A 27,948-nucleotide genomic window follows, 5' to 3' on the forward strand; every position below is an offset into this window, starting at 1 on the left:
AGACCAAAAAATGTTTTTTAAGGAAGAGTTTTAAAACTTCAGAAACAGTTTTGAGAGCAGAAGGCTTAAAAGTACTTCTAGGTCCAGGCAACTTGTCTGGTTACTGCAACTATTGCAGTGAGAGCTGACTACTTAAGTGGATAGTAACATTTCAGGTGCTTTTCCAGTATTCTTTGCAGCGTTAGATCTTAATGCAGACGCTGCTTATTTCATTCCATGAACAGTCATCGGAAATTTGGTATTAAAATTGTTTGGACAAGGGCCAGCTGTTATTGTGTTGAAAAAAATGTATTAACCATGTACCATTTAAAGGTGAAACCCTTCATAGCTACATTTTCTCTAAAGCTAGAGTCTGCAAGGGAGAATTTGCCCTTGCTATGTGTGTCAATGTTGTTGAAAGTATAAGGCTTTGTCAACAGAGGAAAGTTTTACCAGTTACACCGGTATAGTTGTACCAGTATAACCCCCTCCCTTCAATATGGACACTCTTATTCTGATATTAAATTGTCTTTTTTAAGTTTAGCTTAAGCCCCTTCCAAAGCAATATAGACTAATTTGAGAAGACGCTCTTTTGTAGCAGATTAAGAGTGTCAGGGTGGGAGTAGGTTATAGCAGTATATCTAAATTAGTTTAAATTCACATCTAGATTATACAAAAAAAAACCCTTTATTATATAGACAAGGCCATTGTCAACTTCCTTTCTGTCAACTTAGACACTAGGTGAAATCCTGGCCCCACTGAAGTCAATGGATATTTTGCTATTGATTTATGCATTTGGGAGTTCATCCATCTCCATCTTGTTCTATAGAAGCCAAGGCAGAATAATCAGATATTTGTATCTGCTTTTGTAATATAAATATAGAAAAAAGTCCATGTAAATAGCTAAGGCAACTTCAGTGGGCTTCAGAACAGGCCATTAAAGAGCAGCTACAATATCATTGACAAAACATCAAGAGGCCAGTATTGATGAGATATGTAGAAAGTTCAGTACACTTTCTGAACTTCAGTGTTTGTGAAATTGCAGAGTAGATGTGTAGCTCTAAAAAGACACTTCTCTTTTGCATACAATGTATTTGTAGCCATGTTGGTCCCAGGATATTAGAGAGACAAGTTGGGCGAGGGTCCAATAAAATATAGTACAACTTCTGTTGGTAAGAGAGAGCTCTGTATGGCTTGAAAGCTTGTCTCTCTCACCAACAGAAGTTGGTCCAATAAAAAATATTTCCTCACCCAACTACTCTTTTGTTAAGTTTCACACAGAGCTGAAGTTAGAGCTAGCAGTAGTACTTTAGCAGTACTCACACCTCTCTTTGGCTATCTGGTTACAAACGACAGTTTTTCACTCTTGGGTGCTCAAAATCTGGCACTTCAATCCATGTCTACACATTTAAATAAGTAACATAGTTTTCCCATTGAATTTAGTAGGAGCTCTGGGTGCTCAGTACCTGTTAATTAGGCCACATAACTATATGCACTCAGTTTGAAAATGTTAGTGTTGTTATTGTTATAGAACTTCCTGGATTGTCATATGTGAAACTGCACAGAAAGGAAGCGATGTTCTTACTGTAAATGTCAGTTCATTTGATTTTGATATATATATGCTAATACAGGCCCTTTCTATAAATAGTTCTGAGTTTCAAGAAAGAGATCTAGATTGTTCAGTTTAACAAACAATGTTTTTCTAATCATTATTTAATAAGTTAGCATGTTGGGTAGCTTGCTAGCTGCTGTTCTTGAGCAAAACACACAAACAGATGACATGCCGCTCCACCTGTTCTTAAGGTTCCCATGGAGAATCTCAACCTCCCGTTGGTGGGAGATGGATTAGCAGACTGTCTGGATTAGCATATATATGAGCAACAGAATTCACATCTACAGCAAAGAAGACATTTTAGTGTATTTCAAAATTGTTTGAAAAACGTCCTTTTTATTACAGTCCAGAATATATTTATAAACAGACCATGTTTGTGTTGACTAAAATACACGTATGTGTTTCTGTACTAATATCATTTGGAGTACAGTTCCTGTGGTTGATTAATCCAATTATATGCTACATTTTCCAGCAGACCATAGTACATTTAAGCTAACAGCACTGGGGTGGATTTTCGAAGTCTCAAATGGCAGTAAGGCTCCCAACTCCCATTGAAACTCATTGGTAGTTACAAAAACAACAAGGAGTCTGGTGGCACCTTAAAGACTAACAGATTTATTTGGGCATAAGCTTTCGTGAGTAAAAACCTCACTTCTTCGGATGCATAGAGTGAAAGTTACAGATGCATCTAACTGCCATCTGTGCCTTTGAAAATCTCGTCAACTTTGTATAAGTCCATACTTTGGTTAATATTCAGTATTGTATATCAATTCCAAAGGAATAAGATACAAATGTGAATAATAGGTCCATAATATAAATATTTACATATCATAGCACACGCTATAAAACTTCCGAAGTTGCTTGCTGTGAATGCCTATTGCAGTTATGTAAAAATATTCTCATTACCCATGAAGCCATTGAAAAATTCACATTTTTGCTGGTTTTGCAAACATCAATCTATTCTACATCAGATTTCCATCTTTTTCACAGAATAAATTCCCTTTCTGACTGGATACAAATCTAAATCTGGCTTTGGTAAACCTTGTAGGTCCAAACTCAAAGAATATTTTGGGGAGAAAATTACCATTTTTGAGATCAAGTGACTCAAACAAAGCTCAGTTAAACTGTGATGGCCGCTGGGAGCTGCTTGCACAATAGGTATTTAATGTACATCTACAAATACTAAGCCAGGACCACCCTCTTCTGTGGAGACGTTGGCAGAGAGAGGCCAGAAAACTCTGTGAGGCTCACAACATCTTCTGTAGTGGGGGATAAGGTAGCTGTGGAGAGGATAAAAGGAAAGATTCTCTAGTCCCCCAGGAGCAGTGAAAGAGGTTAATCCTTGATCTGCTGAGACAGTAGGCATCTTGTGTATGCCCCTTCATGAGGTTCTTTCACTGACTTCTGTTGCCTTGACAGTCTGGCTACTGAAGAAGCCATTCCATCATTGTCTTGTGTAGGAATGGCTGTGGAGGGGACTCTGCATGAGTTAATGTTGCTTCTCACTCCCAGATTTCCACATAGATACCTGATGGTTGAACAGTAGATGCAGATCTCTTGATTCATCCATTCCTGCCCTTAAAGTCCTGTGGAGGAAGACTCACCATGGTGTCCATGGGGTCCCAGGAGAGCTGGAGGGGATACTGGTGCAGAGATCACTCCTCCCTTTCCAGATTGTCACAGGGAATTCCACTCACATTAGGTCCACTCCTCCTATGTTAGCAGTGGGAGCAATTCCGTCTGGATGATTTTATTAAGCAGCATAATTTACAAACATGGAAAAAAGCCTTTAATGATGCTGTAACAAGCTGTGTTCCAAAGAATACTGTTCAAAGTTGGAGCAGAGCTCCAAGTACAAGTTTCATTTGGTGTATTTGCTGTTGGTTTCCTGTACTTAATTAAAAGAACCTTAGAGTGGAGACATTAGCTATTACAGTTCCTCTTTTTCTCTCTCAGCAGCAGCATGCTAGGATACAGTATGTCAGAGCAGAATTGATTTAGGAATTCTGGATCTTTGTAAGAGAAAAATATATCAGAAATCCTCATAAAACATCTTTGCATGCATTTTCTTTTTTTATCTTTGTGGTGTTGGTAATGAATGAGGCATAAAGAAAATGGTAGCACTTTACTCTGCACTTTAAAATATTTATCGTCAATTAAAATAAAACTGTAAATGCTGTCATCCCTTCATATGCAGTTATACTAGAGCAAGCACCCTTCTAAAGCCCTGTTTGTAGTAACATATGTATATTGTTTCTTTTTAATTTACTTAAATTGCATTTAAGATTTAGCACAAAAGAGTGTGGTATTTTTTCCGTACACTTCATAATATAGTTGGTAATCGTGATCAGCAACAGAACAAGGTGCTGTCCATTGTATATATTCTGCTAGATGCAGTTATTAGATTTCTGTGAAATAGGGTGTTGTTAATGGTCAGGATTTTATTGTCTGGTTGAAAGAAACAGGGAGGCACTTCAACTTTGAAGTCAGAAACAATTATTTTGTATGTATTCATTTTTCCTTCCAGCATATTTTTATTCAGGTTTTGAGAAAGATGGTTGTATGCAGAGAAATTACATCTACTGATTAATACAATGATGGATGTGGAGAATCACCTTTTCCTTAAGAAATAATAAATCAACATTTATTTGTGATGGGTTTTTTACTTAAAATTTTGCAATATTAGTGTCACACATTTAACTAGGTGTCATTTATAAAAACTACCTGTAAAATATTGACTCCTAGTACCAATAATCTGCAATATTATCCGTTTTCTTTCTAATAATTAGTTATTTTGTATCATACATAAATGTATTAATTTAATACAAAATTTTCCTGTGCATTACTTTTTAAAACATTTGGTTACAACATTTAAAATATTAAATGTTAGACCCTAAATTTATAAAACCTGATGCATTTCAGCCATATACCTAGAATTTAGAACTGTTATGCATTTCAAGTGTCTATCTATAAAACACTTATTGCTTTTAGAAAGCAGTCAGCATCCCTGATGTATTAGATCATAAGTATTCCAAATAAACATCACTTTCTCTCTTCTAGTCATTGTTTATAATTTAGTGTAGAGAGGATCTGTTTAATCGTATTTCTCTTTAGCTACATAGAGTTTTAAGCATTTTTTAGACAAAAAGTATAGATTCTTTTTTTTTAACTAAGTATTATTTTTACAGTCCTTTTGCTTAATGTTAGCTGCATATAAATGTTGAATTATTTCCCTTTTTAGGATGCTTTCCTGCAGTGGTAATAGTGTATTGTGGGAAGTGGAACAGGGTAGTGTCCTTCCCATGGCTGTATTGATTTGCCCTTCAGCTGTTTGCAGTGCATAGAGAACCTAGGGCCTTGTTGTTGATTATCTACACAATGTCTCTGTGAACATTATTGACCCACTGCCGCTTACTGCCTGTGGCTCTTGATTTTTCACACCGTCTCCATGACACTCATAATAAAACATACTATCTTATTGCTACTCAGCTCTGGAAGCCAACTGATCTAGCCTTAGAACAACTGCTACATTTCTGGAGAACATTTATTGTATGTGGAGTAAAATGTTGTAGCAATTTTAAGATTGTGTCTTGTGCTCTGTTTTAGCAGATCCTATATACCAAGGTTCAACACCACACTATAAAATTTTATTTTGTTGAAAGGAAAAAGGGGCTTACAAGTCTTACACTGTATTTTTGAAAATGAGAATGAAATTGTACATGTGGTTGTACCAGAACTATTTTTTGAAACATTTCCCTAATGAAGGGCACTTCAGAAGAGTAAAAGATAAAGAGACCTGGTGAAGATGTTAATCTGAGACAATTTTCAAAATCGTAGAAACTTGAGTGATGGATACTAAAATAACTAGGATAGATAGAAATCTCATACATACACTTTGCCTTTCACTTAATTAGCTGTCAGCTTTTAAAAAAAAATTACCAATACATTCTCTCTAACTTGATTTTGTAGTAATTTATAATAGTCCACCAGTGTATTAACACCATTATAAGCTGTACTTTGGGCCATTTCTGTACAATACAATAGTATATTTTTCCATAAAAGGGATTATTTATTGTTTACCTGTAGTCAATTCTGTTATGTTTGGAATTTGTTCAGTGTTTAAGGCTACACATTCTGAACCTAGTGCTGTTTAAATTGGAATAAATTAATAGTACTATATGCATTAAAATAGGTACCTTTTTGAAAGACATTTTGAAAAATGATTGGATTTATTCAAGTTTTGCTATTGTCTTGACTTAATTTTTGCTTTGGTACAAAAAGAGTGTTTTGTGTGAGTTAGAAAAAAATAACAAAAAACTTTTTTTAAAGAAATATGCTCAAACAGTCGTTAGGAAATTTTAAAAGGTGGACTTCTCTTTTAGTTAGTAAGGGCCTGCCCAGTCTCCCCAGGTGATTAGCAAGCCTTCTGTGAAGTGCAGAGCACTAGTTCCCAGGAAGGACCATGGTACCTTGTAAGATTAGGTTTTCTATTCTATTTGTGCTCTTGCACCGTGTGTTAACATGGGATCTGTGCACCATCCAGAGGTGCATTAAGTAATTTAACTGGCATTGGTTACGTATGGTGCCTCTCCCACGGGGGAAAATTGTGTATGGATTATTTTCATAGATTTGAAGGCCAATGGGACCATTATGAGCATTTAGTCTGACCTCCTGCATAACACAGACTGTAAGACTTCCTTGAATTAATTCCTGTGTAAGTCAAATAGCTGTGCTGAACTAAAACATATCTTTTAGAAAAACATCCAATCTTCATTTTAAAATGTTCAGTGATGGAGAATCCACCAATACCTTTAGTAAATTGTTCCAATGATTAATTACCCTCACAGTTAAAAATATGTGTCTTACTTCTAGTCTGAATGTGTCTAGCTTCAACTTCCAGCCATTGGACTTTATTGTACCTTTGACTGCTAGATTGAAGAATCTTCTAGAATCAAATTTCTGTTGCTTATGTAAGTACTTACAGACTGTGATCAAATCATCCCTAAACCTTCTCTTTGATAAACTAAACAGATTGAGCTCCTGGAGGCTTTCCCTGCAAAGCATGTTTTCCAATCCTTTATCATTCTCGACACACTTCTCTGAACCCTGTCCAATTTATCAACATCCTTCTTGAAGTGTGGACACCAGAATTGGACATAGTAGTCTAGTATCAGTCACTGCTAAATCCAGAGGTAATATAAACATTTCTACTCCCACCTGATATTCCTCTGTATATACATCCAAAAATGTCAGTAGCCCTTTTAGCCACAGCATCACACTGGGAGCTCATGTTCCACTGATTATTCAACATGACCTCCCAAGTCTCTTCCAGAGTCGCTATTTCCCAGGATAAAGTGCTTCATCCAGTAAGTATGGCTACCTTCTTTGTTCCTAGATATATAACCTTGCATTTGGCTCTATTGAAACGCATATTTTTTGCTTGCATTCTGCTTATCAAACAATCCAGATTGCTCTAGAGCAGTGACCAGTTCTCATTGTTTACCACTCCCCAATCTTTGTGTTGTCTGCAAACTTTATCAGTAATGATTTTATATTTTCTTCTAGGTCTTTGATAAAAATATTAGAATAGAGCCAAGCACTAATCCCTACAGTATCCCACTAGAAACATATCCACTCGATGATTCCCTCTTTATAGTTGTCTTGTGATATATTAGTTATCCAATTTTCAATCGTTTTAATGTCTGCCATGTTAATTTTGTATTTTTCTAGTTTCTTAATCAAAATGTCATGTGGAACCAAGTCAAATGCTTAACAGGAGTCTAATTATATTACACCACAGCTATTATTTTTATCAACCAAACTTGTAATTGCATCAAAAAATGAATTCATATTTGTTTGACAAGATCTATTTTCCATATACCCTTGTTGACTGGCATTAATTAATTCTTTATTAATCAAGTTCTGTATCATCTGATCCATTATGTTGCCCGAGCTTTATGTCAAACCTGTAATTATTCAGGTCACCCTGTTTATCTTTTTAAATACTGGCCCAACCACCGATTTGTTCTAGTCCTCTTGAATTTCCAAGACTTATTAAAAATCCACATTAACAATTTATAGAGCTCCCTGGCCAGCTCTTTTAAAATTCTTGGATTTTGTTGTCGTTGTGAAGCATTATGCATTTTTTAAAATTGTGACTTTGTGCATTTGGAGTGGCAAGGGTTGACATTTGAGGTTGTTCTTATTTCTAGAGTACATTCAACAGTTCAGAGCCAGCCCCTGAAAAAGTTCCGTCTTCACCCTTGCAGTAACTCTTCCATTGTGCCAAAAGAGTGGAGCTAATTACAGTTTTAAATTCCAGATTATCAAGTAAACTGTTTACATATTCTGAGCCCAAATTATTCAGAACTTTAGAGATGAGGATTGAGGATTTGCAAATTGAAAACAACTGAACACACACACACACCCCTGTGGCCCAGATCCTGAGCATTGAATACATTGAGTAAGATCTGCTAACATGCCAAAGAACCCAATCCTGAGCTGCAGGTAAAGGGTGCTAGGTGCAGCTGAAGGGAGGACAGGAAACAAAGATGGCTTTAGGCCATCTTTACGCTCCCCTGATGCTAGGGCAATTTGGGTGATTGTTCCCCCAGAATATATTAGGGTAGCCTAAAGGTTTACTTAATCTGTGCCGTTTACCAGGAGTCATTCCAGCAGCATAGGGATGTCCTGACCATGGCCCAATGCTAGAAGATTTGGAAAGTAGTGGTGTAGGAGCTGTTTCCGTAGCTCGGGGTGGCTAAACTTAAAGACACTCCAAGGTGCATACAACAATCTTCAGAAGTTCAAGAGCTGTGGTGCGCTTGCCTGGGCTTGGGGCTTCAGCTGAGCCCTGCAGGGCTGAAGCCCCATCAGGCACCTCCTGCCCTGCAGGGCTGAAGCCCCAAGACCCTCCTCCCTGCTGGGCAGAAGCCAGAGATAATGTGGGGTCTGGGGCCACCCAGATTTTTGCCAGAGTTTGCTGCCTCGCTCGGTCACATTGTGCTGCCAGTCCCCCTCCCTGCATGGCAGCTGCTGGAGTCGACAAGCTGGGAGCTGTGCCCAGGGCCTGCTCCAGGCACCAGCTAAAGAAACAGGTGCTTGGGGCGGCCAATAAGGGCACTCCGGCCGCTATAGGGGCCGCACGTCCGGGTCTTCGGCGGCAATTCGGCGGCGGGTCCCTCAGTCCCTCTCAGAGCGAAGGACCTGCCGCCGAATTGCCGCCCAAGAGTGGAGCGGTGCGATCGCGCTGCCACGGCCTTTTTTTTTTTTTTGCCGCTTGGGGAGGTAGAAAACCTGGAGCCAGCCCTGGCTGTGCCTTGGGTAGAGGCAGTGGCAAACAGCTGGGAGCTGCAGAGAGAACCACTGCTTTTGCTGCTGCTTCTTCCCAAGAAGATAAAGCAGCGGCTCTTCCCTGCAGCTCCCACCTGTCTGCCGTTGCCTCTCCATGTGGAGCTAATGCCTGGGAGCTGAAGGGAGGGGCCACTGAGGGAAAGAGGGAGTGTGTGATTCAAGCTATTGGGGAAGGGGCGAACCTTTAAATTTTGCTCCCTCCTCCAGTCTCAGGAGGCACCAATCATCTCTAGTAGAAGCCCCGAGCTCCCCTAGTCTGGTAGATGGAGAATGGGGAGGCATGGGGACTCTTGGAGCCACACTTGAGCTGCATGTGGCTCTTTTACAGTTAATGAGCCACATTTTGGCCACCCCCATATCTCTAAGCCACCAGAGGATTCCTTTAATCAGAGGGAATCCTTCTGGGGCAGAAGTCTCTGGTGTTAGGGCGGCATTTTTAATTAGCCCCATCATACTGCAGGATTGAGACATCCAGGTGGGCAAGATCAAGTGTGTTATTCACATTAACGTTGAAAAGCTTGTTTTTAGTCATATATGTGTCAACAAGGAAAGATCTTAAATTCATAAGCACAATTTTTGAATTCTAGGAATTTTGTGATTAAATTTGTTCTTAATAAAATTCCATGAAAACAGTAGTTGAATAGTGTTTGTCATTAATTTTAGTAAGATAGTTATTAACAACTCTTCTAGGATTTTGTGATGATTTACAATGGCTTTCTAGCTTATTTATGTAGGAAATGCTTAATAAAATCAATTAACAGATTGTATGATCTGAGCAAATAACTCACAACAGCAAATTTTTGATTTTAACAATTTCCTTGAATGCAACAATTCAAGCCAAAGTTGCAATTATTTTTCTCGTGTCTTTTTGAATGAATTGATCGTAAATATTTAAAACGTGAGTTCTTTGTTGAGATTGCCCCGATAAATCACCTGTTTTGTTTCCATTTCCTAACTACGTGAGCGCACACAAGCACTTCTAGATCAGATAAGTGCACGTGAGAATTTAAAATTCAGATTTTGCTAGTATTTGTGCATGTGACTTTGATAGTCACTTTCCCCAAACACTTTTTCCAGTGAAAACAAACTTAAAAGTGGCAAAAACATGGCTGAAATGAATTAATCTAAATATTTAAAGTAATATTTGCTGAAAATGTTTTGCATTATTTCCCAAGTTCCACTCATTGTTATACATGCAGTTTCCCTTCTGAGTTGACCTTTAGGCGGTCTGTGCTAGGAGTGTGATTTCCTGGTTTGTGTACACATTCGCGCGCTAGCTCTCATCGAGATAGCATGAATATAAATAGCAGCGTAGCCATGGTAGCACAACCAGTGGCAGCAGAGGCACAGCTTAGCCGAATACAAACTTGCCTGAAAGCCTGTGTACATATTCAGCGCAGCCAAACTGTGCCTCCACTGCCACTACCTGTGCTGTCCCAGTTACACTGCTAGAGCAAGCGCAAGTATGTTTACCTGAGCAGGGGACTCACACCCCTAGTTGATAGTGTAGATGTAGCCTTCACCAATGTGAGGCTTTGAACTCTTGGAGTACAGTAGTATGTTTACAATATACCGTAAAATATGTTCAGTGCAGTTCTTTGTCCTCCCAGTTGTTCAGTGAAGAAAAGATGGTGTTTGATGATATGAAATTGGTATCCCACTTAAACCGGAGTATTTCAGTAGGTTTTGCTGTTGTTGTTGTTTTGGAACTGTGAAACCTCTTAAGTGTATGCAGGGCTTCCTCTGACTGAGTTATCAGGTATTGCAAAGGTTAAGCCTTATCATCCGCACAAAAAAGGTTGAGGTTTCATCAAAAACTTCCATCCTCACAACCTGTCGACCACAATTTGATGATGATTATTGATTATTTCACAGCCTTTCACTCACTCTCTGCCACTGCGGCCAGCCTTGATATACAGATAGAGCTGCAGTCCAGCTAAAATAAGACTCCATCTTGATAATGGACTGAGATGAGATACTGTTATTTGATAAAGATAATTGATGTTTCACAGTGAATTGGAAAGCAGTTCTGAGTGTACCAGATCTGTGACTGTGTTCCATCTGCAAATATGGTAGCTGTTTACAAAACAGAACAAAAGAACTATAGTCAAACATTCCATGATAGCTTTTATAGAGCTTAGAAGTCTTTATTTTTAAAGAGCGCTTTTTAAAAACATTTTCCCATTTCTAAGCCATAATTGAAAATGAAATAAAGCAGCACACTGTTGCTACCTTTGAGGGCAAAGAGAAGTTTGTTAAAATCTTGGGTGCTATTGATCAGATAACTTGCATACTATATACTTAAATTCTGTATTGGGATTATAATGGTTCATTCTCCTGTGAGCCTGGTATCTTAAGGTCAAAGCTAAATTTCATATCGACTTTCAATTTTTTAACATTTTACATATGCTGTGATTTAGTCTAAAATCCCCATTTGAATTACCAATCATAAAATATTATGAAATCTGGCAAATGAAAGTCAGACATTAAATGTGTCTAGATTTCTCAGATCTCTCTCTCAGCTTTTACCCCATTCCTCTAAAATATAGTGCATGCTCACTGTAACTGATTATATGCATTTGTTGACCGTGTGTCTTTCAGCAGCTAGATTTAAGTTGATTAAGGTATCATTCATCTTATGTGCTGTTCATCCAATTTCTTTAAGTCTTGTTATCACCTTCGTAACCCCCTAATTAAGCAATAAGACTTGACAAGGAGTAGGGTTATCATGAGATAATGACACCCCAAGTGTGTTATGAGGCACAAGGTTCAGCTGAGTGCCTCTAATCCTCTAGGGGTGTGATTATCTAATGATAAACATACCACATTGCAGCTCATTGATATTATTGCAGTGTTTTCATGCTTTTGTAGTTGTGGTTGAATTGCAATTTCCATTCCAAATATCATTTTTCATTGATTTTATAAAATGACAGTTTGATATACTCTAGACTCTGTGCAAAGTTTCAGCTCAGGAGAACATTTATGTATTAATTTCTTAATTTGTTTTGTTATTGAAAGATATAAATGAGCAAAAAAGTAGTATTTTATGACAAGTAGTCTGTTTTAGCGAGTTGGATGCAACTGAACAAAGGGGGGCTTTTAAATTCACAATGAAAATGAAAACTAAAGTTAGCAACTGCTTCAGGCGGTAATCTGCAATAGAAAATGTAGCTTTTCTTTCCTTTATAGGCACACTTTATTTAAAAAAAAAAATCCAAAAAGTTTTCATATTGGAAACAATGTTGTTCCTAACTCTTTGTTTTCAACTTGATTTTAAGTTCTCTCCAAAGCAAGTGTAAAAGTAAATCTTTTCTGAGATATTTTTCTGTAATTATCAATAAATTAGTGTTATGAGGGGGATAGAGGTATTGCAAGCAATTAGCCCACAACATATGTGATCTTTATTGCTTTCAGAATTTGAGATAAACACTGTTCAAAGGACTGAAATTTTAAAGCCTGATAAGTGGTTAATGTATTTATTGTTCATTAGGCTCTTAAGTATTTCTAATGCATTTAGTGTGTGCCTTAAACACACATCTATTATATAGCCTGGGACTGATCTAAAACATACCCAGTTATTGTTCAATTAATTCATTTTTTGAAAACTTGGAATGCAGAAATTGGAGATGTTCCATACAGTTAAATAATATACAATAGTATATGAATGATTTTTTTTAAAGGAAACTGAATTCTCCCAGAACTATGTACAGAGTTGAGATTATGATACAACCCAATTCAGAGTTAATGCTGACTCATTGTCTGGCTATGCTGAAAGAAGGACAGAAGACATTTAACATGGGTTTAATCAGGCCACAACTTTATTATTAGAGGTCTGGGACTACCCGACAGATAAAAGTGTACAGTGCAGGTAACCCCGTGTTTATTCCATAATTACTCATGGGGCTTTTACCAGCTCCCCTTCTTTTTCCTTTCAGGTCCCTCCAGCAAATTTATTGCCTGGACCTTACCATAGCCGGGGGGCTTCCACCAGCTTCCTCTCTTTTTCCATCCTGGTCCCTCCAGCAAATCCATTGCCGGGACCTTACTATCCACTCCCCTCGTAGGAGGGTTAAGATGGGCTATAAGAATGGGGGGTTGGCTCCCTGCCGTACCAATCATAGGAGTCCCCAACCGCCACCTGTTCATTCCTTTAATGAACAACTCTTTTTAAGTCCTTTTACAAGCCATTTATCTGGTCACTGTATACCTTTCCTATGGAGTACCTGCAGTGGACATCCGCCCTACACTTAAATAATGAGTTGTGTCATATGGCCTACTGCCCTTCATGCCATGCATGAACAGAGCCCTTCCTGAACCCGCTGTGGGGAAGGCGAAAAAATCCCCACTGCACCCAAGCCAATATGGTGGTAAGAGAAAAATTCCTTCCCAGCCCCCCTAACAAAAAGGGGCGGCTAACATAATGCCAACAGCAGGTCTTGACCAAACTTGGTACTTTACCACATAAAGGGGAGGGAGAGTGGGTCCTGCTTCAGACTGCTCCCTGTAAAAGGGAATCTTCAGCCCAAGGCAGCCCCTTTTAAACCCTGCATTCCTAGGGGATGAGTCAGTGACCACGCTGTCCCCTTTTGCAACAGTTTTCATCTTCTCCTCCTGCTCCCTCCAGCCATAAAGCATTGTTCCCTTCATTTGGCTAGCCAACCACACACACACCCACTTAAAGATGCAGGGCAGTCATGTGCTTAGGGTCTTTTTTTCCTCTCTGTTCAAGTAAATTACAGACTTTGACTTCGTGTTAGTTTAACTTTATATTACCTTACTTTTGTCAGTTTTGCATTCTCTGTATATACATACAATAGGTTCAACACATGTTTGCCATATCAGACTCTGAGTTCTCTGGTTAAACTGCCAAAGAGAAAAGTGTTTGAGTATGATACCAATATTTAGCCACTGGAAACCACTCTGAGATCACCAAATGCTGTCACAAACCACTGAATTGTTGTCTTTTCCTTAAATGGGTACCTGGTTTGTTTGGGCAGCTGCTGAGGAACTGGATTTTAAAGAGTGACTGATCACAAGAGCCTGGCTGAGCAAGATGGTTAGAATTGCCTGGTCTCTTATTGTTTCATCCATAACCACCAGAAGGCTGGAGGCCTGGGTGGGAGGCCTCTTCTGCCTTTTTGCAGACCTCTCTCTCTCTCCCTTCTACTTATATCTTATTCTGGAATAAGCTCCCTTTGCCCTGAAAATTCTTAGAGAATTTTTGTTAAGGAAAGTTTAAAGTGAATTGGATGGGTGTTTTTCCAAAAGAATATCTCAAAGTAATTTGGTCTCAAAACTTCTGCTTTGTTTTGTACATTCTTTCTCAATAAGTATTCATGCACTGCCAATGTTGGGTAGGAAAAGTTTTACTTATTAAATGTAAAAACATTGAAGCTGTGGGAGCTACATGAAGAGGTCTATGATAATTTACACCGGGAGAGGTGTTCAGAAGTTCTAAGCACTATTAAAGTGTCGACAGAACTTTCAGTTTGGTTAGAAAAGATGATGTTGGGATATGAAATTAGGGGAATGATATTTGGTTATACCCCAGGGAATTATGCACCTACGTACTTTTACAATGTTATAAAACGTATGACCATGCATTGTCCCATAATATTGCACAATATCCCTTAACAGAGACAGACTGTAAAAAATGTCGGATCACACTGAGGGTCAATCGAGCATTGATCAATTTTGCCAGAAAATGCCACAACAAAGGTTACACATTGCAAATATACCAGAAAAAGAGAGTAAAAGATTTTCCTGGACAGGTATTTGAAGATGGCCGAAAACTCTTGCAAAATGTGCAATATTGTTCTGGACAATCAGAGGAAATCAACAATTTCAAACCACCTCCCCAAATCACAGAAGTATTTAAAGAGAAAAGCTTAATTGTAGGTAGGATCACAAAAAATGCAGCATACACTGTCAGCATGTTTCAACACAAGCACTATAGCACAATGTGAGTGCCTGGATGTTGTCTGCGACTGCGTCTTAACTTGTGCCGCTGCAAACATACTGCTATCTAAAATGGACTGTTCTTTCGTACATCTGTTTCTAAACACTCGAATCAAGAATGATGGTGCAATTCCAGGAGGTTACCAGCTTCAAGATGCATATCTTATAGATGTCTACAACACTGAGAGAAATAAACTTAAGGACAAAGTGAAGGATAACTACGTGTTAGTTATATTAGATTAAATGACTGACAATGAGGGCTGCTATGTACTTCACATTTTACTCGCACTACTGGTGAAAGGTGGTACTGGGAAGGTGTCTTCCTATCTTGCTGACATGCACTTCATGCAGAAAACAAATCACAGCACCATGTCTCAAGCAGTCATTCAGACTGTGCAAAGTTACGAAATTGCTTACAACAATGTGGTTGTCTTTGACACAGATAATGCTGTACACATGAAAAAAGCTTACAAAACTCTACTGTCTGGGCCTTTTTCCAATGGCATCCACGTAACATGCCTTGCTCACATAATCAGTCTGGTGGGGGAAAGTTTTCATAAGCCATTCAAGGATGTCAATGAACTGGTAAAAGCTTTCTCACAAATGTTCTATATGGCAGGGGGGCAGGAAGATGAAGTACTTAAATTACCTTAGGCAAAAAGTTCCCAGTCAACAGTGGCACACGACCCAGTAGCAACTAGGTGGAACAGAAAAACAATGAGGAGTCTGGTGGCAGCTTAAAGGCAAACAGATTTATTTGGGCATAAGCTTTCATGGGTAAAAACCCCACTTCTTCACATGCATGGAGTGAAAATTACAGGTGCAGGTGGAACAGCTGGTTTGCTACTATTCAGTGTCATGAAAAGCACTTTCAATATTATTGCAGCTTTGTTGAAGAAGAAATGTGTGTGTGTGTGTGTGTGTGTGTGTGTGTGTGTGAGAGAGAGAGAGAGAGCGAGAGAGCGACTCAGCACCGCAGTCATGGGAACTTGGAAAAAGTGCTATCAGATGAAACCCAGTGTTTAATGGTGAAGATCAAGTTGCATTTTATCAATGAAATGTGCAAGCCAATCAATGACGTAATGGCTACGTTTGAAAGCCAGAGACCATGCATTCTCTTTGCTTTTGAGAAAATGGAAGAACTGCTGTTTTTCCTTGAGACACATACTCAGTTTTCGGAGGAAACCACTCAAAGGTTTCTCAGTGCTGAAGATGTCAACAAGGTAATAACTGATCAAAGTAGCAAGTTGGAGCACCTGTTCCATTCGGCTGTTGACAATTCAGCTGAAGAAGTACATCAGTGATATTGAGAGTGGGCAGCCCACAATTAAGTTCCTGAAATGCATAAGGATTTTCAACCACAGAAGAGTTCCTGTAATGTCTCATGTCAAGGAGGATTACGCTTCAATTTCTGGCTTCAGTGACATTTCAGCAGAGGAGTTTGCTTTGTGTACCGGGGAGATGACACCTGACGTGATCAAGAGAGCTCTGCGGTCAGGGGAAATTGACATCGCCATGTTTTGGTCATCAACAGCTGACCGTCTTCCGAATTTGAAAATATTAGCTTTCAGATACTTAAATGCTGTAACAAACACAACTGATGCTGAGCGTAGCAACTCGCTGTATAATCTTGTCCTCTCTGGTCTGAGGCGCTCTCTTTCAGAAGACAACTGAAAGAGCTCATGTTCCTTTTTATTTCAATCTTGGAATTTAAAAAGACTCTGTGTTAACAAAATATCCATTGGTTTAGTCTTATTGATGCTTTATTTTTTATTTTATTTTATTTTCCTGCTGTGCTAGTATTTTGATAAGCAGTATGAGAAGAATGCAATATAACTGCACAATATTTTTTACTTTGCACAGTACTTGAGATACTGCAAGGACTCAAAGCATTCTTTTATTTAATTGCTTTTTGTTTTGCACTTAGACTTTGAAAAGATGTGAGCATCTAATTTACTTCAAAAAAGGGGCGTTTTGCTGAAAATTATAAAAACTAATCTCAGGTTAACAAGTCCTTATGTAACAACATTATTTAGTTTTAAAAATCACACCTGCTGGGTCACTTTTTGTTGTTGTTCAAGGAATGATAAAGCACTACAGTAGATTCTGTGATAAAATGTGCTATGTCTGCTTCATATAAATACAAAATATCTGTATATATTTCTAAGGAAGGTTCAAATAGTGTTATATTTCATTAAATTTGTTTTTAAAAGTATTTAATTTTGCATCATTTTGATTTTTTCCTTGCATAATTCCCTGGAGTGTATTCGGTCATGAGAAACCTAGTCTAAATTCAGACTAGTGGTCTCAAGTGAAGGGCTCTGTGTCCTCTTAAGTCTCCTAGTCTTCCATTGTGCCACAACCACTGTATTGCTTCATTGTAATTTTTTTATATCACTAAAGGAAAAACTACAATACTGCTAAGGTTGTGACACAAAAAAATAATTTGGGCATATTCTGCCATTGATTACATACATATGGCATCCATTGGCTTCAGTGGAAATAGCCCTTATAACTTTTTTTCCCAGAAGAATGGTGAAATATTCCAAATAATTATCATTAAATAGCCACAAAAGTAATCATAAAGGCAGTGGTTGTCGTTGTTCATCCACCTGGAGGACGAATTGCTCTGTTATGCTGCTTTCATATGTTGGTAAACCCTATTGCCCTGTTGTACTACTGAAAATTTGAAGATACTTAATACTTCACAGCAAAATTCTACATTTCCTTTTACTGATTTGGTATCACAATCTTGACTTTTTTTTTAAATACGAAGGGGTTTTTTTCATTTTGAAATAATTCACAGACCTATGGAGGTTACTTTTAGAACAGGAACTATAAGGCCTGGTCTACACTAGGCTTTTATGTCGAATTTAGCGCCGTTATATCGAATTAACCCTGCACCCGTCCACACCACGAAGCCATTTAGTTCGACATAGAGCCCTCCTTAAATCGATTTCTGTAATCCTCCACAACGAGAGGAGTAGCGCTAAATTCGAAATGGCCATATCGAATTAGGCTAGGTGTGGATGGAAATCGACGGTAATAGCTCCGGGAGCTATCCCACAGTGCACCACTCTGTTGACGCTCTGGACAGCAGTCCGAGCTCGGATGCTCTGACCAGCCACACCCCGGGAAAATTTGAATTCCTTTTCCTGTCTGGGCAGTTTGAAGCGCAGTTTCTGTTTGGACACCGTGGCGAGCTCAGCAGCAGTGGCAGCAGTGGCAACGATGCAGAGCTCTCCAGCAGAGATGGCCGTGCAATCCAATAGAAAGAGGGCCCCAGCATGGACGGATCGGGAAGTCTTGGATCTCATCGCTGTGTGGGGAGATGAGTCCGTGCTTTCCGAGCTGCGCTCCAAAAGACGGAATGCAAAGATCTATGAGAAGATCTCTAAAGCCATGGCAGAGAGAGGCTACAGCCGGGATGCAACGCAGTGCCGCGTGAAAATCAAGGAGCTGAGACAAGGCTACCAGAAGACCAAAGAGGCAAACGGACGCTCCGGATCCCAGCCTCACACATCCCGTTTCTACGAGGCACTGCATTCCATCCTAGGTGCGGCCGCCACCACTACCCCACCCCTGACCGTGGACTCTGAGGATGGGATATTGTCCGCGGCCGGTTCCTCAGCGGACGGGGAAGAGGAGGAAGGAGATGAGGAGGACGAGGCAGTAGACAGCGCTTACAACGCTGATTTGCCCGACAGCCAGGAGCTCTTCATCACCCTGACAGAGATCCCCTACCAACCCTCCCCAGCCGTTACCCCAGACACAGATTCAGGGGAAGGATCAAGCAGTAAGTGTTTTAAATATCCAAACATTTATTTACAACATAACTGGCATATTTAAAATATTAACAGTAGCTAAAGTGCTTTAAAACATGTAAACATTTATTTGCAACAAAACAGGAAGATTGAAAATATTAACAGTGGGTAAAGTGCTTAAAAACATGTAAACAGGAAAGTCAAACAAAAGGGGAATCAGTGCAAAGTGTATCATGATTACTCCGTCTTTGGGCGCCTCAATATATAGTCCGAACCATTTTAAAAAAATCTCACAATGTCCGCTTCATGATTATAGTGCCCAAAACCCTGCAGTCATTTGTCCCTCCAAGGGCACCTAAGCCAAGAACTGGTCAATGTAACCGGGGATCGAGGCGACATCCTCCGGGGAGAACTCCTCATACACCTCCTGCAGGTGTTTTTCAAGCCTCATCAGCAGGTTCCTGGGCAGGGACAGCTTATTAGGCCCCCCGTGGTAGGACACGTTTCCCTGCCACAACGCCAGCAGGTACTCCGGGATCATGGCCTTGCACAGCAGTGCAGCAAATGGCCCCGGTTTCTGCAGGCTGTCCCGGAGCATCTTCTCCTTCTGGCTCTCGGAGACCTTCAGGAGGGTGATGTCAGGCATGACTCCCTGCTGTGAATTAGGTAGGGGAAAGTTAGTATTGGGACTGCTTGCCCGTCCCTTTACAGAACTGCAACCGCCGGTTTACAGCCACGCGGTTTACAGCCGCGAGGGGCTGGGACAGGGCCAGAGTTCATGCTTGCAGGATTGCTGCCAGCAGAGACTCGCATTGCTTTCTATGTGAAAGGAGGCCAGTGCCACTCTTAAAGTTTTAAGCGGCCACAAGTCTACGGCTTACCATGTTTGCCATCTAGACAAAGTCCGGTGTCCTGCCCTGCTCCTCAGCTCGCCACAGCAAGACCGCAGGCACTGTAGGCGAGGGCCGAAAATTCGACCTTGTCCTCAGTGCGCGTGTGATAGGTGCTCTGCATGGTCTTGTTCACAGAGAAAGACTATGTTCTCTGTTCACAGATACATTGCTCTGTCTCAGGAATTCACTCCCTTTTTCCAATTCCCACAGCCACATCTGCCCAGAGGCTAGCGCACATTAGGAGGAGGAAGAAGAGGACACGGGAAGACATGTTTGCTGAACTAATGGAATGCTCCCGAGCACAGGCAGCCCAGCAGACACAGTGGAGGGAGAACTTGTCCCAAATGCACCGGGCAAACATTGAACGGGAGGAGAGGTGGCGACAGGAGGACAGGCAGGCTACTCAAACGCTGCTTGGACTAATGAGGGAGCAAACGGACACGCTCCGCCGCCTTGTGGATGTTCTGCAGGACCGGAGGCAGGAGGAGAGAGCCCCGCTGCAGTCTCTCTGTAACTGCCCTGCCCCGCCACCAAGTCCCATACCCCCCTCACCCAAAGTCCAAACACGGAGGGGTGGAAGGGGCCGGGAAAAATTTCACTCCACCCCTGCGGACTGCTCTACCACTAGAAGGCTCTCATTCCCCAAAATTTGAAAAGTCCTTTCCTACCCGCCTCACACAAGACCCCGTCCAAGTTTCACCCCCCCGTTCCATGTGCGGTTGTTAATAAAGAATACGTTTCTGTTCATTTCTGTTTCCATCCTCTTCTTTTGGAGGGGAGTCTGTCTGGAGGGGGGGGAAGGGCCTTGGTCATTGGACAGGACAGTCACCTTTAGCAGGGGGCAGGTGCAGCAGCAGGGCACATATACAGTGCAGTGACTAGTTATCCTGGTCAGTCTGGGAGGTGGTTTTCATGTTCTGTGTGGTGGGGGCGGTGGTGTTGCTCTGTGACTTGGTGGCGGGGGAGGGCAGTTACAGATCTTATGCAGCGGTCCTTACCCTGGATCACAGAGCCGCGCAGCAGGGGATCTGTAACCCTCCTCCCCCTGCAAGACAGTCACATAGCCGACACATACACGCAGTCCCGGCCAGGAGGGCTGGCAGGCTCCGTTGAAACAACCAGTCCACCATCGCGGAGCCTGTCATTCCTGGAGTTTAGAAGCATCATTTGCATCACAACCCTAAACCCGCTCCCCGCCACAGTCTGCGTCCCAGGTTTAAAACATTCCCGTGAAAACAGTAATAAAGACAACGGTGTCCATGAACAAAACAGAACAGATTTTATTTTTTGGGAAGGGGGTGAAGGGGGTATGTAATTGGAGAGGATAGTCGACGGCAACTGGGTAAAGAAACGGGGGCAAGTTCAGCTTCTGTGTCCACAAACTTAAAAGTCAATGGGTACCCTGCTCAGCCTTGAAACTGGCTTTCAAAGCCTCCCGGATGCACAGCGCGTCCCGCTGGGCTCTTCTAATCGCCCGGCTGTCTGGCTGGGCGTAATCAGCAGCCAGGCTATTTGCCTCAACCTCCCACCCCGCCATAAAGGTCTCCCCCTTGCTCTCACACAGATTGTGGAGCACACAGCAAGCTGCAATAACGATGGGGATATTGGTTTCGCTGAGATCACAGCGAGTGAGTAAGCTTCTCCATCTCCCCTTGAGACGGCCAAAAGCACACTCCACTACCATTCTGCACTTGCTCAGCCGGTAGTTGAACAGTTCTTTTTCTGTGTCCAGGGCGCCAGTATAGGGCTTCATGAGCCAGGGCATTAGCGGGTAGGCTGGGTCCCCGAGGATCACTGTAGGCATCTCCACATCCCCAACAGTTATCTTGTGGTCCGGGAAGTAAATACCTTCCTGCAGCCGTCTAAACAGACCAGAGTTCCTGAACACGCGAGCGTCATGAACCTTGCCCGGCCATCCGACGTAGATGTTTGTAAACCGTCCCCGATGGTCCACCAGTGCTTGCAGCACCATTGAAAAGTACCCCTTTCTATTGATGTACTGGCTGGCCTGGTGGCCCGGTCCCAGGATAGGGATGTGAGTCCCATCTATAGCCCCACCGCAGTTTGGGAATCCCATCGCAGCGAAGCCATCTATGATGGCCTGCGCGTTTCCCAGGGTCACTACCTTTGACAGCAGTACCTTGACGATTGCCTTGGCTACTTGCATGACAACAACCCCCACGGTAGATTTGCCCACGCCAAAGTGGTTCGCGACTGACCGGTAGCTGTCCGGCGTTGCAAGCTTCCAGAGGGCTATGGCCACTCGCTTCTGGACAGTCAGGGCTGCTCGCATGCGGGTGTCCTTGCGCTTCAGGGCAGGGGACAGCAACTCACAAAGTTCCAGGAAAGTCCCCTTCCGCATGCGAAAGTTTCGCAGCCACTGGGATTCATCCCAGACCTGAAGCACTATGCGGTCCCACCAGTCCGTGCTTGTTTCCCGGGCCCAGAATCGCCGTTCAACAAAATCCACATGCCCCATTGCAAACGTGATGTCCTCGGCGCTGGGTGTCGTGGTTTCTGACAGCTCTGTGCTACTCTCCGACTTCAGGCCCTCACTCCGCTGCCGTAGCCTCCTCGCCTGATTTCTCTGCATCTGCCTCTGGGAAAGGTGTATGATAAGGTGCGAGGCGTTGAGAACGGCCACAACTGCAGCGATGGTCGCAGCGGGATCCATGATCGCAGTGCTGTGGCGTCCGCGCTGTCACTGATCAAAAAGTGCGCGAACTGATTTCCCGCCGGCGCTTTCAGGGAGGGAGGCAGGGCGGTAGTGACTGACGGATGACGACAGTTACCCAAAAGCACCCTCGCCACAATTTTTTACCCAGAAGCCATTGGGGGCTCGACCCAGAATTCCACTGGGCAGCGGGGACTGCGGGAACTGTGGGATAGCTGCCCACAGTGCACTGCTTCCAATGTCGACGCTTTCCCTGGTAGTGTGGACTGACAAAGTCGAATTACTGTCCTTAGTGTAGACACACACGTTCGACTTTCTAATATCGATTGCACATATTCGATTTAACTAAAATCGAACTACTCTCGTAGTGTAGACATACCCTAAGAAGCAACCCAGACAAAAATTTGGATCATAGATTAAAATACTTGAAAACAGCTTCTGTTTCTTAAAGGAGTCCCCTTCTTGAGCACTTGAAATTTGCGGCCCATTATTTTGGAGATTTCTCAATATTTAAGACTGCAAAAAGCTTCTATTATGAAACACTGTTTTTAAGTCTCCCTGTAACTTTGACTTGAAAATTGGTTTGAATGGGGAATTACTACATTTACACTGAAGGCAAAGAAATGTTTCTTGCCACAAAGTGTGAATATAATTAAACCGTTTGGCGACAGGTTATTAAAAGATTACCTGGCTTTGATTTGTAATGTACACGCTGTTCACGTCCTATGAAGAGGTGATTGTGGGAGATATAGGAGGAACTGAATACTGTATATTCATATGAGCATAACTAGGCCTAAATATTAAAAATATTCTAAAATGTTGTTATATTTCTCTGATTAAATCTAACAGCTTAATTTTCTTCCTTTCTATTTAGAATAGCTCTTCATATTGATTAATAAGTTTAGTCAATTAAAATTGAAGTCAAAATGAGACATGGTCTATGTAAAGCAACCTTAAAACTATAGTATCTAAATCTAAAATGAGCTCATAATGGAAACGAATAATTCATCTCACTGAATAACCGCTCATTCTTAGTTTCTTACCTATCTCTAAAAAGCAACAGAGAGTCCCGTGCCACCTTTAAGACTAACAGATGTTGCTTTTTACAGATCCAGACTAACACAGCTACCCCTCTTATACTTACCTATCTCTGTTAAGCCAATCAGTCCCCTGTAATCACTTCTTTAACCTACCAGTTGTTCCTCGCCAGACATGTGTCAGTAGTGAAGAGCATCCTAGTGAATGATGTATAGCTAGGAGAGTAGGGTGGGCTGTTTTTATGGGAATAGCTGCAGTGCACATTCTTTGTGAATTAGAAGATTCTGCAGATGAGTCTTCGTACATAAAAATCTTACTGTGCCACACAAAAACAGGAGACTAAAAGAAGTCTGAGTTTGGTTCTGCATATTTCAAAGTAAAAATAGTGTTGCGTATATGCTGTAATAAATTCAATGTGTGTCTGAGTAATTTTCTTGCTCACTATAGAAATAAACTCAGTGCTTCAGTGGTCAAGGAACTCATTGAACAGTGTGTGTGCTAATTTCAATGCCTAGACAATAGCTTTAGTTCTTAAAAATTATTCTTGTATAAGATCAAAATGGATAAAAAGATATTAAATTTGGCATGAATAACGTGCTCAAATTGAATGGCTTTTTAAACTATGAAGTATGATCACTAAATGGGGTGAAAAATCACTATTAACAAATGCAATGTTTTATAGACAGAAAGAGAGATGAATACACTGCAACCTGTAGCTATCAATATGTTTACAGACACTGTTATAATGACAAGTTCAGATGAGCCAGGAAAACTTGTTAGCAGAAACACACAATCACACATTGTAGATAAAAGATAATCATTGAGCCTAGCTCTTTAAAGTATAGGCCGAAAGCATTGCCTTTTCTCCCTGAGACATGCTGGGGAGGGAGTGAAAGCTGTAAGCCATGCAGTGGATTCCGTTATGCTATTGTCTGAGCACAGGGTAGATGCGGGAGAATTCTTGGTGCATTACACTTTCACTTTACAGTATGCCAGTGTGTATCCCCTCTGGCATGTACTGCCCCAGCCATACAAATATGCATGGAAGACTGGGACCAGCTGGAGTCTGTAATTTAGCTCACATAAGCAGCGGCCAAGCCCTCAAGGGGCAACTCAAACACTAGGTATAAGTGTAGTTACTGAAGGGAAGAGGGGGTGGAAATGCATGTTAAGGGGACATAGGCACTTCCTCCCACAACTTTTTATTCTTTTCATGTCCCCCACAAAATAGCTTATGCATTTTCATTCTAGGGTCCCGTTCCTTAGCTTTTCCTAGGTGAGATTGCTCCTCTGATGCTAGGGTGTGCTGTGTGGGGAAACAAGGCTCTACACCACCTAGCACACCCACAGACACTTTTTTCCCCATAGGATGCAGTAGCATTACACCTGAACTAATCTTTCTAAACATTTTTGATGCTATAATTAAGGGAGGTTTGCTCATTTTCATTTAAATGTATGACATGCCTAGCCCATCAGCAGCAAACCCCAGCCATGTAAAACAAGTCAGCAAGCAAAACATTGCAGAACAAATCATCCCTACTTTCTCAGCCCTCCCCAAATACCTTTTGGAAAACAATGGATTTACTAATACCTACTTGGCTGGGGGTACTTCAGCAGTGAAGTGTGCTACCATAAACAGTGCTGTAAAAGATTAGTCTTCAGGCACAATATTATAGCACTTGTTTCAGAAGATGGAGATCAGCAGTGGTGGTTCTCTAATGGATTGGTGCTGGACCTTTCTAGAAGCATGTTTTTACCAGCTGGTTTTTGGTGGCTTTGTTTAAAGGAGGCTGCATATTCTGCTTTCACAGCCAGTGAGGGTGTGGTGACATCTCTCTGTGAGGAAAAGGGGGAAGTGAGCAGGAATGGCTATTGAGAGTAATTGACTGAGGGCTGGTCTACACTAACCCCCCAATTCAAACTAAGATACGCAACTTCAGCTACGTGAATAACATAGCTGAAGTCAACGTACCTTAGTTCGAACTTACCGCGGTCCAGACGTGGCAGGCAGGCTCCCCCGTCGACTCCGCGTACTCCTCTCACCGAGCAGGAGTACCGGAGTCGACGGCGAGCACTTCTGGGTTCGATTTATCGCGTCCAGACAAGACGCGATAAATCGAACCCAGAAGTTCGATTGCTTGCTGCCGAACCAGCGGGTAAGTATAGACGTACCCTGAGTGATTAGAAACACTCTGAAACAATCCAAGTTAGTAAAAATAAAATTTTAAAAAGGAAAATACATTCATCCACGCTTTGACACAAGTTTAATTTGTATGCTTTAACTGTTGGATATCTAGGTGGGAAGATTAACACTACATTCAATTTTGCTAAAAGATTTTTCATTTGTGGAACAGTAAAACTCAGTATACTAAGAGTCAGGCTGCCTGGAAAAATATTAGACTTGCTGACCAGCCTCTGAGGTCACATCATGCACCACTGGCACCTTACAATTTTTTTATAGCATTGAGTTAGATGTAGTGGCTATAGAAGCAGCAGGAGAAAAGGGAGTCAGAAAGCTGGGTGTAGAGATTTTGTAGTGAGGTTTGATTAGAAAGCTGAATTTGCACCACAAAACATGTAGGAACACATCTAATTTTCCTGCCCTTTTCCAGGATAGGTCTTTCCAGCTTTTTCTTTTTGAAATGCTCCCATCTTTAAGTGTTGCTAAAGCACTTTTGTTAGAGCTGTCAAAAGAAGGTATCCGGAGGGAGAGGGAGAGAGGCATTTTTTCTTGTTCATCCTGCGTTTATAGGAAGCAGTTTCTCAGGAAAGGTATTTTCCAGTAAAGAGATCAGATAGCTTCCAGCATAATCTACAGATTACTATATACAGATTTAACTGGGATCAGACAGATACTTCTTGTCAGTCCCTTATGTGTACAAGAGCTGTAGTTTTCTATAAGTTTAACTTCAAAGAAGCTAAAGAAAAAGTTTAAAAAATATACAAATATATTTTTAAGCAAGCTTTTGTGGAGAATATGTTTGTAGAATTGTTACTCTTAAAATAGCACTTTGATTATATTTTATTTTCAAAATAGGATTGGAGCAGCAACAAGCTTTCACAAGATTAAAATTAGATATGTTCATAAATCCGCTCTTCATGGGCCTGCATGGGACTTTTTTTTATTGTTAACCTATTAATTTTATTATATTACAGTATGGTTTTAATTTGCCAGCATCACAGTTTTGAATTATTTGGCTTAATTTGCTCTTTTTTTAGAACGCTGTGGGTTTTGTGGGTATTTTTAGTGGAAAGGATGAAAGCCTTTATATTTTGTAAACTTTGATCCTAGTACACTGAGTGGCCCTATTCCAAAACAGAAGGTTTTCAGAAAGTTGGCAGTCCTCTTGCTCCTTTTCCCAACTTTCTGTGCGGGTCCCATAGGACTCCATTCTTGGCTGACTCCTCCAGCTGCACCCTTTCTTTAGATTATTTTATTTGTTCACATGACTTCATTTGCCGTCTTTTTGCTGATGACTCTCACATCTACCTTTTTATCCCTGATCTGTCTCCCTCCCACCAATCCTGCATCTCTCTAACCTCACCTGGATTTCTCATCAACCATTTAAATTTAACATGGCTAAAACAGAACTCCCAATCTCTTCTCTGAAAGTCTCCTCACTTCCCACTTTCTCTGTCTTCTTCCTGTCACCCAGGCCATCAACCTAAATGTCACTGACTCCTCCCTCTTTCTTGCCTCACGCATCCAGGACATATCCAAATCTTTCTGCTTCTATCTCCATAACATCTCTGGGATATGGCTTTTTCTGTCTGTCTGTACAGCTAAAACTCATCCAGGCCCTCTTCATTTTCTCTCTGGAATATTGCAACCACTTCCTCTCTGGCCTCCCTGACACCCACATTGCCTCTCCCTGCCATTGCATCAATTTAAAATGCCATTTATAATATTGTCTCCATTGGCTATTGTCCTCCCTGTGTCACCCCACTTTTTGAATTCCTCCACTTGATCCCTCTTTTCCACCACATCTTCAGTCTTGTCCTTGCTTTTAAAGCCTTTCAGAATCTTCCCCTCCCTATTTACCTGTTCTTGTTTCTTACCGAGTCCCTCACTGTGTCCCACAAAAGATGTCAGCATTGACTGCCCACTTTTCCCTCAATCTTCCACAGTGTGCAGGATACAAAATAAACTTAATCTTACTAACTAGGCTGGTTCTGTGCAATCAAGACAGAATCACAGTGAACAAGTTTTCAGTATGTGGTTTCATATGTTTCTTTCTCTGGGAAAAGTTTATTTTGGGAGAGGGGCAGGAGAGGAGTTTCAGAAGGTTAGTTTGAATGCATGGACTTTGCAGACTATTCAAAAAGTGCATCCACAGTAACAAAATACATATACGTGATTCAGACCTGCAAAGTGTCATGCATGTGATGTGACAGTCATATATTTGGCAGCTCTGTCACACCTGCCTACATAACAGGGAAAATGTTAGGGAGAAAGAACAAATGAGAGAATAAGCAAGGAACAGATTTCCCTTTGGCCTAGGGAAAGGAGCACTTGGCCGGAAGCCAGGAGACGATGTGTTTGGTCACCTCTCTTGACTGGTGTTAATGTTTCTGTGCACAACACTTACTATTCTAGGAAATAGGCAGATATCATTCACCCAACCCTGCAACATGTTAGCCTCTCTGTCTTCCATATTGGTTTGAGCATACTTAATG

At 41.3% G+C, this 27,948-nt stretch overlaps 1 protein-coding gene across 1 annotated transcript in view; it reads left to right on the top strand.

The window, feature by feature from the left end:
- WDR7 (WD repeat domain 7) overlaps positions 1–27,948 on the top strand; it is a 437,463-nt gene that overhangs the window by 379,858 nt on the left and 29,657 nt on the right. The gene's annotated exons all lie outside the window — the stretch shown is intronic.

This window comes from Terrapene carolina, unplaced genomic scaffold (genome assembly GCF_002925995.2).
Source record: "Terrapene carolina triunguis isolate 2854851 unplaced genomic scaffold, T_m_triunguis-2.0 Scaffold69, whole genome shotgun sequence".
Lineage (NCBI taxonomy): Eukaryota > Metazoa > Chordata > Testudines > Emydidae > Terrapene > Terrapene triunguis.